At 45.0% G+C, this 13,217-nt stretch overlaps 1 protein-coding gene across 2 annotated transcripts in view; it reads right to left on the reverse strand.

Annotated features, from left to right (window-relative positions):
- Window positions 1-13,217, reverse strand: part of LOC144804996 (membrane-spanning 4-domains subfamily A member 4A-like) — a 138,988-nt gene that overhangs the window by 84,173 nt on the left and 41,598 nt on the right. The window contains exon 1 of one of the 2 annotated variants that reach the window (XM_078671936.1): window positions 8,703-8,759. The exons of the other annotated variant lie outside the window; for it this stretch is intronic. The gene's annotated coding sequence lies outside the window, so the exon portion shown is untranslated. Of the gene's footprint in view, window positions 1-8,702; window positions 8,760-13,217 lie in introns of those variants that run through there. 2 annotated transcript variants of the gene reach the window in all.

Consider the following 13,217-nt stretch of genomic DNA (forward strand, 5'->3'; position numbering starts at 1 on the left):
TGTGAGAGTGTTTCTGGCAGTGTGTAGCTGCTAGTGTGAGGATGTGGGAGTGCTTCTGGCAGCATGTAGATACTAGTGTGAGAGCATGTGGAAGTGCTTCTGGCAGCATGTAGCTGCGAGTGTGAGAGCATGTGAGAGTGCTTCTGGCAGTGTGTAGCTGGTAGTGTGAGAATGCTTCTGGCAGTGTGTAGCTGCTAGTGTGAGAGGATGTGAGAGTGCTTCTGGCAGCATTTAGCTGCTAGTGTGAGAGGATGTGAAAGTGCTTTTGGCAGTATGTAGCTGCTAGTGTGAGAGGATATGAGAGTGCTCTGGCAGCGTGTAGCTGCTAGTGTGAGAGTGCTTCTGGCAGCATGTAGCTGCTAGTGTGAGAGGATGTGAGAGTGCTTTTGGCAGCGTGTAGCTGCTAGTGTGAGAGGGTGTGAGAGTGCTTCTGGCAGCGTGTAGCTGCTAGTGTGAGTGCTTCTGGCAGCGTGTAGTTGCTAGTGTGAGAGGGCTTCTGGCAGTGTGTAGCTGGTAGTGTAAGAGGATATCAGAGTGCTTCTAGCAGAATGTAGCTGCTAGTGTGAGAGGATATGAGAGTGATTCTGGCAGCGTGAGGCTGCTAGTGTTAGACTGCTTCTGGCAGAGTGTAGCTTCTAGGGTGAGAGGATGTGAGAGTGCTTCTGGCAGTGTGTAGCTGCTAGTGTGAGAGGATGTGAGAGTGCTGTTACTAGTGTGAGACAGCAAAACACACAAGATGATGGACGGAATGTTGCACAATGGCAAAACATTCACCCCCAGTCACAGATCTGGGTTCAATCCATTGTTATTTTGCTCGCCAAGCCTCCCCAGTTCAGACATGGCCATATGCAAATCAGTCTTAACCCTGTGCCACATGGGAACAGTCCAGACCGAACTGCCAAGGCATGTCTTCCCTGGACCAGAATCAAGCATCCCAAGACCAGTTTCTTGCTATCAGCCATCTTCAGCCAGGATAGCTTGACTCCAGTGCGTAGTGAGCAAGAGACCCACGTCTGGGCATACCCTTCCCACATAGGGTGAACAGCAAAACACACAAGATGATGTACGGAATGTTGCACAATGGCAAAACATTCACCCCCTGTCACAGATCTGGGTTTAATCCATCGTTATTTTGCTCCCCCAAGCCACCCCAGTTCTGAAATGGCCATATGCAAATCAGTCTTGACTCTGTGCCTCATGGGAACAGTCCAGCCCGAACTGCCATCATCTTGTGTGTTTTGCTGTTCACCCTATGTGGGAAGGGTATATTGAGGACTGCGAGCAAGCGTGTTTGCACTGTGCGACGTGCAATTCGCGTAGTGCGAAGTAGCGCAAACTTCACAAACTACGCAAGCATAGCGTAGTACTTGGCCCAGGGTTACACATTACACCTGTGATAGTAACAGCACAACTACTAACCATGATGCCCTAACAAGTGGGACAATTTGGACTATTTCAGGCCCCCAAAGCTATAAGAATGAGATGGGCGGTAGGAAATAGTCATTTTGAATGTATATTGAATAAATAATTAACTGTTGTTGTAGTTACCTTTAAATTAGCCAAAAAGCATCACCGTGTGGCAGACTGTCACAAGCGCAGATGTTGACAATTAAGCACCGGTGCCAAGCACAGGCAACTACTGCCTCAAATTAAGCAATGCCTTGCTCGGTGAATTTTATCAGCCACTGTCCACTCATAAACTACCACACATAAATCACTGATCCCCAAAACATTTGCACAAACGGTGTGTGTACTGCTGCAACCAAGCATAGCTTACACCGGTACACAGAATGTGAGCCCTCACCTCGGTGTCTGCTGACACCAACCGTCTGCTCCAGACCCTGGCATCACATGAACAGCTATGCTGCAGCTTCCAGGAGCTGCCCTCCTCGGCTGGCACAGATTCCTTCTTCCAGCCAAGCAATGTCTCCTTGCCTCATACTAGTATCAGTTATAAATACATTTTAGAATATTAACACCATTTGACTGAATAGAGATAGAGAAATGCAAAGTTAGTCTTTTTTGATCCTTCCATTCTACTAGGGGTATTGGGCCTAAACGGGGCCACTTTTTCTTTGGTTGCTTTCTAGCTCCTAGCCCTGCACACTTTAGTGCATCATTAGTCGCCATCTTATTTAAAGAGAAACGCTTTGTAACTGGATGTGGGAACTCTCAGGGATTTCAGTCCAGTCTCTGGAACTGGGTCAACCAACCCAAGCGCCAGGATACCCTCTTGGGTGATAGTGTGCTCTAATAAACGTTAAAACATAACATAGCATAACAAAGAAATGAGACATAGGAAAAAAAAAAAGGGATTCGCCTGGGATGGTAACATTCAGCAATAGGATAAGCACCAAATGTCCCTGGAGGGGCAGCGTTTTAATAGTTCACACATTTCCGGTCAGCACATGATCTTAAAGTGTGGAAATGGTGTTGAAACGCAGCCCTCGACCCTATGTTTTAAGAAATGTTCTGGAGAGGACAGCCAGGTCACCATTTCTGGAGAAGTCCGGCCTCGATCCATCTGGAAAGAGCTATTTATTCTCCAGCACCACTAAAGTTCACCCCTAAGTGCAAGTTTCGACGTGTGACAAGAGGAGGGGAGTGGTGTGAGCCCAGGCAAGAGGGGACATGGCCAAGGTACATTTCAAAGCATCTGCATTATAAGGCAGATGCTGGCAGCGGTGTCATCAAGGACAGGAAGCTTGTCTCCAACTATGTGAAGAAGATGGGGAGTGTGATCTTGCGCACCTGTCATTACTCTGAAAAGTACAAATTACTTACTTTTCTGACTCTTGTACTGCTCAGAGGCAGACCTGCTCTCCAGACTTTCAGGCTGGTCGAACCCGCAGGCTTCAGTGCTAAGGTAAGTTGTGAACTGAATAAAATTGATTTTCTTTAACCGAACTAGTACTTAATTTGTAAAAATGAAAGTGCCAGTGCCCTTGGCAGGAGGCCACTGCAGCTTGCACCACCCATTGCCCCCCCAGTGCTGCCAATGACAGTACTTACAAAATTACTAACCATCAGACTCCAACAAGTGTGACAATTGGGACTATTTAAAATTATAATAATGGCGTGAGTGGCAGGTATTGTTTTTAATGTACATTGACTTATTAAGCCCTGTTGTTGTGCTCATCTCAAAATTAGACAGAGAGCGCCACCATGAGGTGGACCGTCGCTAGAGCCAGTGCTGACAATCTGGTGCTGGTGCCGAGCACCCGAAACCACCGGCTCAAATTAAGCACTGAAGACGTAGGTGTCTTCATCAGGACCATGTATGTGAGAGGCGAGTTAGGTAACTCCCATACAACTTAACTAACAGTAAGAGGTATTGCAATTGCCTAACGTCTTTATGATACTATGTCGCACAATCAGTTAAAGGCTTTTCTTATACACCATACCCCCTCCCCTTACCCTTACCAGCCCCATCTTACCTCACTTCTCACTATAGAGCCACTTATCGTAAATTGTACAAGAGTGACTTAACTCAACAAAATAGTGCAAGCCAGTACCATGCATTAACTGCTAATCGTAACCACCCAACCACATGGCTTACCCTGCATGAACCTTATAGTTAAAGGAATGGGTATTAGCCCCTGATGAAAATGGGCTTAAAATACTTATTTTCCCTAAACCTATCCCTAAACTCGGTTCCACATGATCCCTAATGTCTCTTCCTTATGTATGGTGGTGGATGCACCTACTCTGCTTGTCACAAATCTACGTTAGACTACAACCATACTGTTCGTGTCTTTGCAGTCTTGAGAAAGCCCCAGGCTATCGAGCCACATAGGGGGCGAAACACGTGTCGGCAGCTCACTGAACATTATCACAGCACATGCATAATATAATGTTGGATTAAATTCACATTGGTATAAAGAACCTGTCACCAACTAAAATAAAAAGGAAATCTCAAAGCAACATCGAAGGACTCTGAATATTCGTTATCACTTTTAGGGAGAAACACTTAAACCTTCGCTAACCATATAAAAAAATTAGAGAGGTGGGTCTTAACCTCACCAAGTGGACTACCTCTCAACAACTCTGGGTATTACTCTACGGGGAGGGTGAGCTGGACCTGGACGCTCACCATTTCAACCAAAAATAGGGCTTATGTTTGTCCACTCAAAGGGTGGGTTTCACATCAGCAGTGAACCCACTGTGGTGAACATAACTTGAGGAACCAAGGAGAGTTCAAAATGGAAAATCAGGGGGTGGCAAAGCGTGGGACCCTCAAAGCACACAACTTACAAGTTTAGAACAGAGTAAGGGGGACGAGGCCTCGAAAGACATTGATTATGGCAAGAACACAGAATGGGCCCCAGGGCTGCAACCCCAAGTGGAGGAAGGACTTCACAGAGAGTGGGAGGTCCCAAATGCATGGCTATAGGTCCCACAACAAAGAGAGAGATTATGAGGTCACAGAGATATTGGGGTGCTACAAAGAGAGGTAGGTCTAAAATACCTCACAGGATCCACAGGAGACCCAGTGATGGCAACAAATGACAACAAAAACAGAAAAACTGCCCTGTCGTGAGTGTGCAGCCAGTGCTCCACCCATCATAAATCTATTTGTCTGCAGTGCTGGAAATCTTTGCCCCATGGAAAGCCCCAATACTAGTCCCAGTAGAAAGCCCCAGTAAGGGGTGACTGAAAAAACATAGGCAGCAGAACACACACATATTCTGAAATACAGAAAGGAGTCAAAGAAACCTTCCAGGGATTCGACAAGAATAAAGGAAAAGAAATCCAAAAGATGGTCAGAAAGAACTCGAGGGAAGAAGAAGTGAGGAACTGGATCTCGCGGACTGCGGGTATGGAAGATGGCGGCAGGGTTATATGGGCAAGGAAGGCCTTGGCCTGGTGGGGGGACTTCCATCATGGCAGCCCAGTGACCTCCTCGACCCCAACAGTCATAATGACAACTAGGTCCATGCATCCCATACTCATGGAGTAAAAGGGGCCATGTGCCTTTAACCCTTTCCCTTCGCCGCGAATTCAGCGATGGCGCGGGGGGGCTTGGGCATGGATGAGGTGCTTCGCCACTCATGACGGCTCCACGCCGTCATGCCTCAAGGACGTGGTGTGCTCAAGACAGCGTGGTTCCGTCACAACTCCGCCCACTCATTAATTCTCCTGCACAGGCGGGGAATTAGTGCCGCGTGGGAGGAGCGGCAGCGGCATGACAGCTCCACGCCGTCATGAGCACACGCCTACCGTGACTCATGACAGCGTGGAGCCGTCATGAGCACCGAAGGGGTTAAATAGCAGTGTGGTCCAGTAATCAGAGAGGAGGCTGCTGGCACAAGTCCGGAAGCCATGGTTCGCCCCTTTAAAGAACTCAACATGCTGTGTCCACTGTTGACTCCATCTCTCTAAACAGATGGGCCTGGCATCCCTCACATCCCCTATTAATAATTTATAAGGCACAGTAGCCCTGGGGCTGGAGTGAAGGATGATGCTCTCATGAACTGAAACACTGGGTACCGCAGGCTTTAACAGTTGTATGTAAAAGAATACCATTGTATAAAAGCAATTTATAGAGCCAAAGATTGGTATATATGGTGTTTCATAATAACATATTTAACTTATCTGAGTGAGATTTTTGAACTGTATCAATTTTATTTAAGACGCGATTTCCGGTTTAACTGATTTATACACAGGGGAAAAAAACATGTTTGTCTATATTTGTTAAAAGATGCAGGAATTAGATTTTATTTTCGGTGTCTCCCCATGCTTTTAGGGACCACCGCCTGGCTGTTAACTATGTAAATTGAATAAAGATTTTTAAACGGTGTAACATTTTATTATGAAGCTTGAACTTTTGCAGATGTTCCCAAATCTTAGTGCCACAGTGTTAATATTTTCAAATAAGTGATCTGTTTTATTGTATATTTCTTTAATGGACACTAATGCTCTTCAAATATTGAAGCGCGAGTCTACATTTACCAGTTTATAAATGTAAAAAATTCTAATTGTAAAATTTTTACCTACCAAAAAAGAAATGTAATTTGAATTTTCAATAAAATATGTATATTGACAAATGTCAACAAACGCCATACAACTGAGAAATACTTGGTGGAAGAAAATTGGACCTGGGCTAAGCTCCAAGGGCCGGATTTGCTAAGGCTTCGCACCAGGGATGGTAGGCTTCGCAAAGTGACAAAAGACACCATATAGTTTGTAGTATGTGGGGTGTTCCTAGACCAGATCATCACAAACGCCCCTAGGTTTTGATGCAAAGGCTGAGCCACTGAAATAGCCGGGCTGGGCTTTGTGTCAAAAACTAATGCTGACCAGAATCAGACATTACCAAACGGGAATTTGTGTTGTTTTCGCATTTGGCGATGCCAGGGCGCAACAAAATTCGTTTTATTTATTTATATGTTTACTTACCTCTAATCGGCCGCAATCCGTAGTTTACTACCCCCCACCCTGCCGCTCCCCCTCCCCACGTCAGCATGCAGCAGCACTCCCACCATGGGCCACTACTGTGTGTCCTCCATGACAGCCTTAGAGTGCCAGGGTGTGGTCCTCCGCAGTGTTTTCCTGCTTGTGCGAAGCACTGCAGCAAATTTGTTTGGGGTGGTGTGTAGCCTGAATAATGATCAAATCTGTGTCCATCTTCTTAAAAAGTAGAAACATGTGCCTGTGCGTGCCTATGATCAGTGAGGGAGATGTAGTTCCTATTCTGGGACTTGTGTGATCTGGAGCTCTGTGCATGCGCATGCGCGGCCTCCGTGTGCTGGAGATGGATTCTGCGTGGTGGTTGGTGGGATACCATCATGTATTAGGGAGAAGCCAGAGTAATACTTCCCAGGGACATGTTATAGATCCCGGATGTACCAGTCAGGGCAAAGGAGATTCTAAAGGGATTGGACCAGTTGTCAATCAATCAACCAGGATTTACAGAGTGCTGGAATTCACCCTTGAGGGTCTCAAGGCGCTGGAGCTGCGAGTTGCTTCGCATAGAAAGCATTAAAAAATGATGGAAAAGCAGGATAAAGTACTCAGAAAAACAGGGAGAAAAGGAAGGAGACCGCAGTAAAAAATAAGGGGAAAACAGGTGAAAGTAAATGGGCAGGAAGAAGAGCGGCGCAGGAACACGGGAGAGTGGGCCGAGGCTGCTGTAACAGACTGTAGTTAGATATTTATTTGATGTTTATTATTTTCTATGATTTTTGTTATAGAGCACTGCACATCATCTTCTTCAATTTACAGGGAATATGCAAATTACCTCTCAGTCGCCATCGTCCAATCCTAGTACAGCTACGTGTGGCAAGTGACAAGATATGGTCAGACCCTGCCCTTCATGCACAATCAGGGGCGGCTCCTTCATTGGAGCGGAGAAACATCACCCCACTTAAATGCCCCCCAAAGTCCCAGAGATGAGAAATAAAATGGTCATTAATTACCAATTTATTTTTCAAAATCTCGTCCTGAACAGAATGTGAGAATGGGGTGTGGCTTGCTGAGCGGCAGCAAGGAGGAGTGGTGGGCAGAGGGCTGCCTGTGCACTCTTTAAAGTGCGCATGTCTCTTTGGCCGGCCGGCCGTCTTGCGGCGGCCAGTCAGACATACGCACTTTAAACCTCTCAACCCAGCCGTCTTAAGACAGCTGGGTTGAGAGCAAGTGCAGACCTCCAGCGTGCTGAGGAGAGCCGACAGGCCGCTTCCTCCAATCAGGGCGCTGCTCTCATGGTTTTAAACAGCATGAGAGCAGCGCCAGGGTTGGTCAAGGGAGTTTGCTGGGGCCTGCACTACAGTCTCAGGAGAAGAAGTCTGAAGCGAGGATGATGTTGCATGGTCTAGATTCCGGTATGTTTTAATTTTTGTGATTTTTTTTTATTTGCACGCACACTCACCCAATTTGCACGCCTTCCCCCATAGATTGCAGCTGCCACTAAACACAATGCTAAAACACTACTCACATACGCCACAGCCCCCACCTCACATAAAAACACTTTACAAAGAATAAACGCCTGATTTCTCAATGCTTTCACCTCCACTACACACCAAGGCAGAGTGGCACATACCACAATAAGAGCACATCTCTAGCCATCATGCACCGCGCTGAGACTCCATCCATTCAATCTACAAACCCAGACCCTTCCAACGAAGAGCAGTCAATGGAGCAGTTTGCTGCCTGTCTGCAGAGCGAGTTTCTGCTGCAGTTTCAGAGGCTTGGAGCCCTATGTAAATGCAATGTATATAACATAATATAGTATAATATATTATAATCTCATGTAATAATATAATATAACAGTGTAATATAATATAATGTTACATAGTGTAAGGGAATATTATACAATACTATCCCCTCCCCTCCCTCCTACGAATCATTGTTTATTGTGCACTATACCTTACTATGGTCGTGTATCTGATGTAACTTTTAACACAACGATCCTAAATGTAATGTGCTCTGATACCCTCTTGGGTCGAGTCCGCGCTATATAAAACTTTATGAATACAAAAATAAAAAAATAATGTGATATAATGTAATATAATATAATATAATATAATATAATATAATATAATATAATATAATATAATATAATATAATATAATATAATATCCTCGACAGAATGTGCCCTTCAGGTATAAACACAAGTTCCTTTGCATTAAGTGCTGCATTGTGTAACTCTCCCATCAGGGGCACCCACAAGGTGTAACATTCATGCAGAAGTAGGAGTTACTCACTCAGGCTCCTGTGATCGGGCCACCGCTGCCTCTCTCTCCCCGGCTCTGCCACTGACTGACTCCAGAGTCCAGCATCCTTCTTTATATACGGGGCAGAGGTCAGAGTCCAGCCTCTTCTTTATACCCTGCCCATGGGTCAGCGGTGCTGGGGGTGTGTCTCACAGCAGCTGCTCCTGGAGGTTGTTATGTATAGAAGCCATAATGATGGAAACAGGAGGGAAGGGGCAAAGTCTACAGATACTCATCAGCTCGATGAATGCAGTCCCGGCTCTCCCTGCATAGGAACAGCACCCTGTGATCCTGCACATGCTATAGGCCATGACTCACACCTCCTGGATGTATGTGGCTTGTGCATCACACTATGGCACACAATAGGAAAAAATAAAAGAAAGCGGCCTCAACCACAATTTATGACAGCTCACAATGTGGGCGCAACATGGAAATGCATCTTTGAATATTTAATGGCATTATAAAGCATATTATGAAGGCAACAATTTTGAAAAATGGATGATTTAAAGGTAACTATACGGGTGATTATGGATTACCTTCCAAGGGACTTTTGAGGAAAATGGGTACCAAACAGTGCCCTGGTCAAAACTGAGAGGGTTGTACAGACAATTTAGCCAAAGTGCAAGGATAAGTGGCCTTCCCCAAAGATGGTGTAGGAAGTGTTCACTTTTATTTTGATTCTCTGTTGAATAAAAAAGTAATCTAAACCCTCGTCGGGTTTCAGAGCGCTGTACAAGAGGAGGGTGTGAGGAGACACGTGAGAAAACGAGGAACATACTATTTACAGTACAGAGGGGCAGGAGACTTACAGAGGAGTACAGAACTAGGGGCCAGATGTAGGTAAATCTCATTTACAGACTCTAGAATACCGAATTTTTCCGATTCTGTATTCTAGATTCGGTAAATGAGATTTAGGTAAAAATTCGGTAATTTTACCGATTCGGTATTCTAGATTCGGTAAATGAGATTTAGGTAAAAAATCTGTACTTTTTACCGAATCGGTATGATTCGGTAATTACCGAATCGGTATTTACTGATTCGGTAATTGCCATTGATTCCTATGGGCTTTGAGGCCCATAGGAATCAATGTTAGTTACCGAATCGGTAAATACCTATTCGGTAAAATTACCGAATTGACAAGGGGGACAGGGTGTCACTTTGACACCCTGTTGCACCCCTGATTCTGGCTTGTGTGCCATGTAACACACATACATGCCCTAAGGGCATGTATGTGTGCCACATGGCACAGGTGTACATGCACAGATGTGCATGTACACAGGAATTAGTTATTTACCATGAAATAGTATTTCATGGTAATTAACGAATTCTTAAGGGCCTGTGGCACTATTTTAAGTGTCACCTACATCTAGATTTATCGATTCGGTAAATTTACAGAATCGGTACAATTTGGGCCCCCTACATCTCAAAAACCAAATACCGGTCGGTAACGGCCGAAATCGGCCGTTACCGACCGGTATTTGGTGACCTACATCTGGCCCAAAGAGTATACAATATATGTAATGACATGATCACTAAGGAAGAATTAGCAGAGCATTACAGTGTAAGAGGATTACAATATCAGGAGTGTCCATGTGTTGTGGATGGTCCACAGTGAGAGTACAGGTACAGAATCACGAGTATAAATCTAGAGATAGTGTAGAGCAGGGATTAGCCTACACCCCAGGTGGCCAAAATAGGTCTCTGTAGAGGAAACATCTGCTGGCAGGAACACAAATATCCTTGGAGCTGAGATGTTTGAAGGACCTCTTGCTTCACCGCGGAATACATATGTAAGGAAAAGAGTAGGTCACACAAAGCAGCAGTTAGCTTAGAGTACATTGTAAAACAGTTAGTAGCTGTAAAAGATGCATGAGTTAAGGATGCTCAAGCTGCCCTCTGAAGGCGAGGATCCTTGGAGGTGGAGGCTTTTCCCAGCAGAGTTAGCACGATTAAAAGAGAAAGACTCAGACTCAGGAGTGATTACAGGAAGGCACTGGTCCATAAACTGGGGAAGTAACGGGGTACAGAAGGAATATAAAGTTACATTGAATGACCGGGGCCAGGATTTACGAAAGGATTGAGTTGCTCCTGCGTCATGCAGGCTAACACAAGGATAATGCAATCCTTAAGTCAGATTTACTAAGCCATGCAGGGCCACCTTGTGTGACCATATGTGGCTGTGTAAATCTTGAGTAACGTTAAAACAGTGCAAGCCACTGCCTTGTGTTAATCTGGCCTAAGAAGAAATAACATGGGTGGACCATGGGTGTTCTCACGCATCCAGCCATGGATTTTGGTGCACTCCTAGAATTACCTAGACATGCAAACCTGGGAATGAGTCAAAATTGTGCGCCTTCCCAATAGAGGCGCAACAAGGAGAAATATCTTTATTTCTATTTGCTGTTTCCTCACTCAAAGTGTACTGCATTCATGCGTGCCACGGCACCTCAGTTTAGGGCCAGCCATATGCAAATCAGTCTTGACCCTGCTCCATGGGAACAGTCCAGCCTTGAACTACAGCACAGAGCAACCCAGGACCAGTTTCACCCTTGTTAGGGCTCATCAGCCAGGTATAGCTTGGTTCCAGTGGCACAGTGAGCACGGGACCAACGTCTGGGTATACCCATCAGACTTGGGACAGCAAAAACAGAGTGATGGATGGAATGCTTGAATTAATCTCAGGCACAGCCACTAGAATAGACTCAAAAGCAGGATTAAGAATGGTCAGTCAGGGTGCTTCAGTCCCGATGCTCATCGGGACATCTACTGCTGCCGCTTTTTATGTGAGCTGCCCTGAGACGCCGGCTAGCTGAATGTGCATCAGCCTCGCAGGAGGCGGGCTAATTCTTGATACCTCACCTTGTGGATTGTGAGACTGGTTTTTCTTACTGTTTTTGCTGAGTCTTTACTGGCAGAACCTTTCCTCTAACAATCAGATTATTGTACCGTATTTCCATCTTCTGATGTTTGTTGAATTCTGGAAAAAAACTATTTTCTTACTACATGGAACAGTTGCTGCTTTTTAATAGATACATATAAACAATGTTTGTACAATCTGATTGCACATTACTAAAATGCTTTGTTTAAACCACCTTTTATCCTAAACTTAAATCTTTTTTGCATATTTGCAGCAGTCTATTTCATATTGTGTGAAATTCAACTTTAAAATAATTAAATCTATTCACAATGCTTTCTGCCAAAAGTTGGGGTCTCACAGCAATAAAAATGCACAGCACTGTTCCCCATTGCACCAACCAGAATGCTGTTATGTGGCTTTCTCGTTATAAATACAGACATCTGCAGTGATGGCATTAACAAGGAGAACTTCCAAAATGTAAAATAATGCACTTTGCACTGATTAGGTCAACTTTCATGTACTTTTCATTCAACATGTGTGCAATATTTAAGTGCAAACACTAAAAAATAGAATATTTTGTATTTTTTAAGTTACTCCTTTGACCCCGCCCCATTGGACTCTGGATCACAGTTCTCATACTTTATTTTAAATCCCTTTGACCGCTGGGCAAGATGCCATGTGTGGCATTGTGTGTCTTGTTTGTGTATTTTAGGAATAGACGGAAATAGCTTCCTATCGGAAAGGCACATCGGATAAAGGCGGGAGTGGTGTGTGCCTGTTGGACTTTGACTCTGGCCCACGTGGCAGCAGCTTTCATGTGCTGCTTGCACCTTATGAAAGGACATCTAGCCTCTACGTGTGAATACAATCCCATGGACCTCTGAATTGTGTTTAATACAGTTCCATTTATTCAGTTGTGCAGGTTCTCTGCACAATTTCCTTCCACCTTGCACTCTTTTTTGTTCGCAGACTGTGGGGGAAAAGTGTTCACTGCACAGAGATTTCAAAAAGGTTCAACACCCTATCCCTACCTGTGAAACACAACTTAATATGTGCAATTCTCTGAGATAGCTGCCTGCAGAGCCGCGGATACCCTGAGCAGTGAGGTATGTCCTGGCGGCGTAGGGCGGATCTGGGGTAGTTGGGCTCTTCCAGGTTAGAAGGCACTCAATGCCAAGCTCAGACAGAGTGGTCAGCTGAGGAGCAGTGGTCCTACACGGGCAAAGGGGGTAAGTTACTGGAGGGAGGATTATACTGCTTTTGGATTTTTTCTTGTTGAGGTTTGATTGGGAGCAAGGTTTCTAATATGGGTGGGCTAACTCCACGGAATTTCACAGATTTACATACAAACTCTGCAAGATTCCACGGAGTTCCGTGAGCAGGAGGAATCAGCACGTTGTGCTTATTTTAAACATCGAGATCTTGTTCTGCACTGCAAAATCAGGGCGAAAAGCACCACGCCACGCGCCAAGCTAACAAGAGGGTGAGCAGGGTTTATTTTAGGAGTGTAACTCCCTTATCCTGACTAGAAGGAAGGGTTCCTACTTGGACAAAGGTGCAAACCCTTGCAAACTACAGACGCCAATTTCTAACATGTTCAAAGCAACTGTGATGTCTTCTGGAGCTATATTTGTGGCCAGAAACAATTT

This window comes from Lissotriton helveticus, chromosome 1_2 (assembly GCF_964261635.1).
Source record: "Lissotriton helveticus chromosome 1_2, aLisHel1.1, whole genome shotgun sequence".
In the NCBI taxonomy this organism is placed as follows: Eukaryota; Metazoa; Chordata; class Amphibia; order Caudata; family Salamandridae; genus Lissotriton; species Lissotriton helveticus.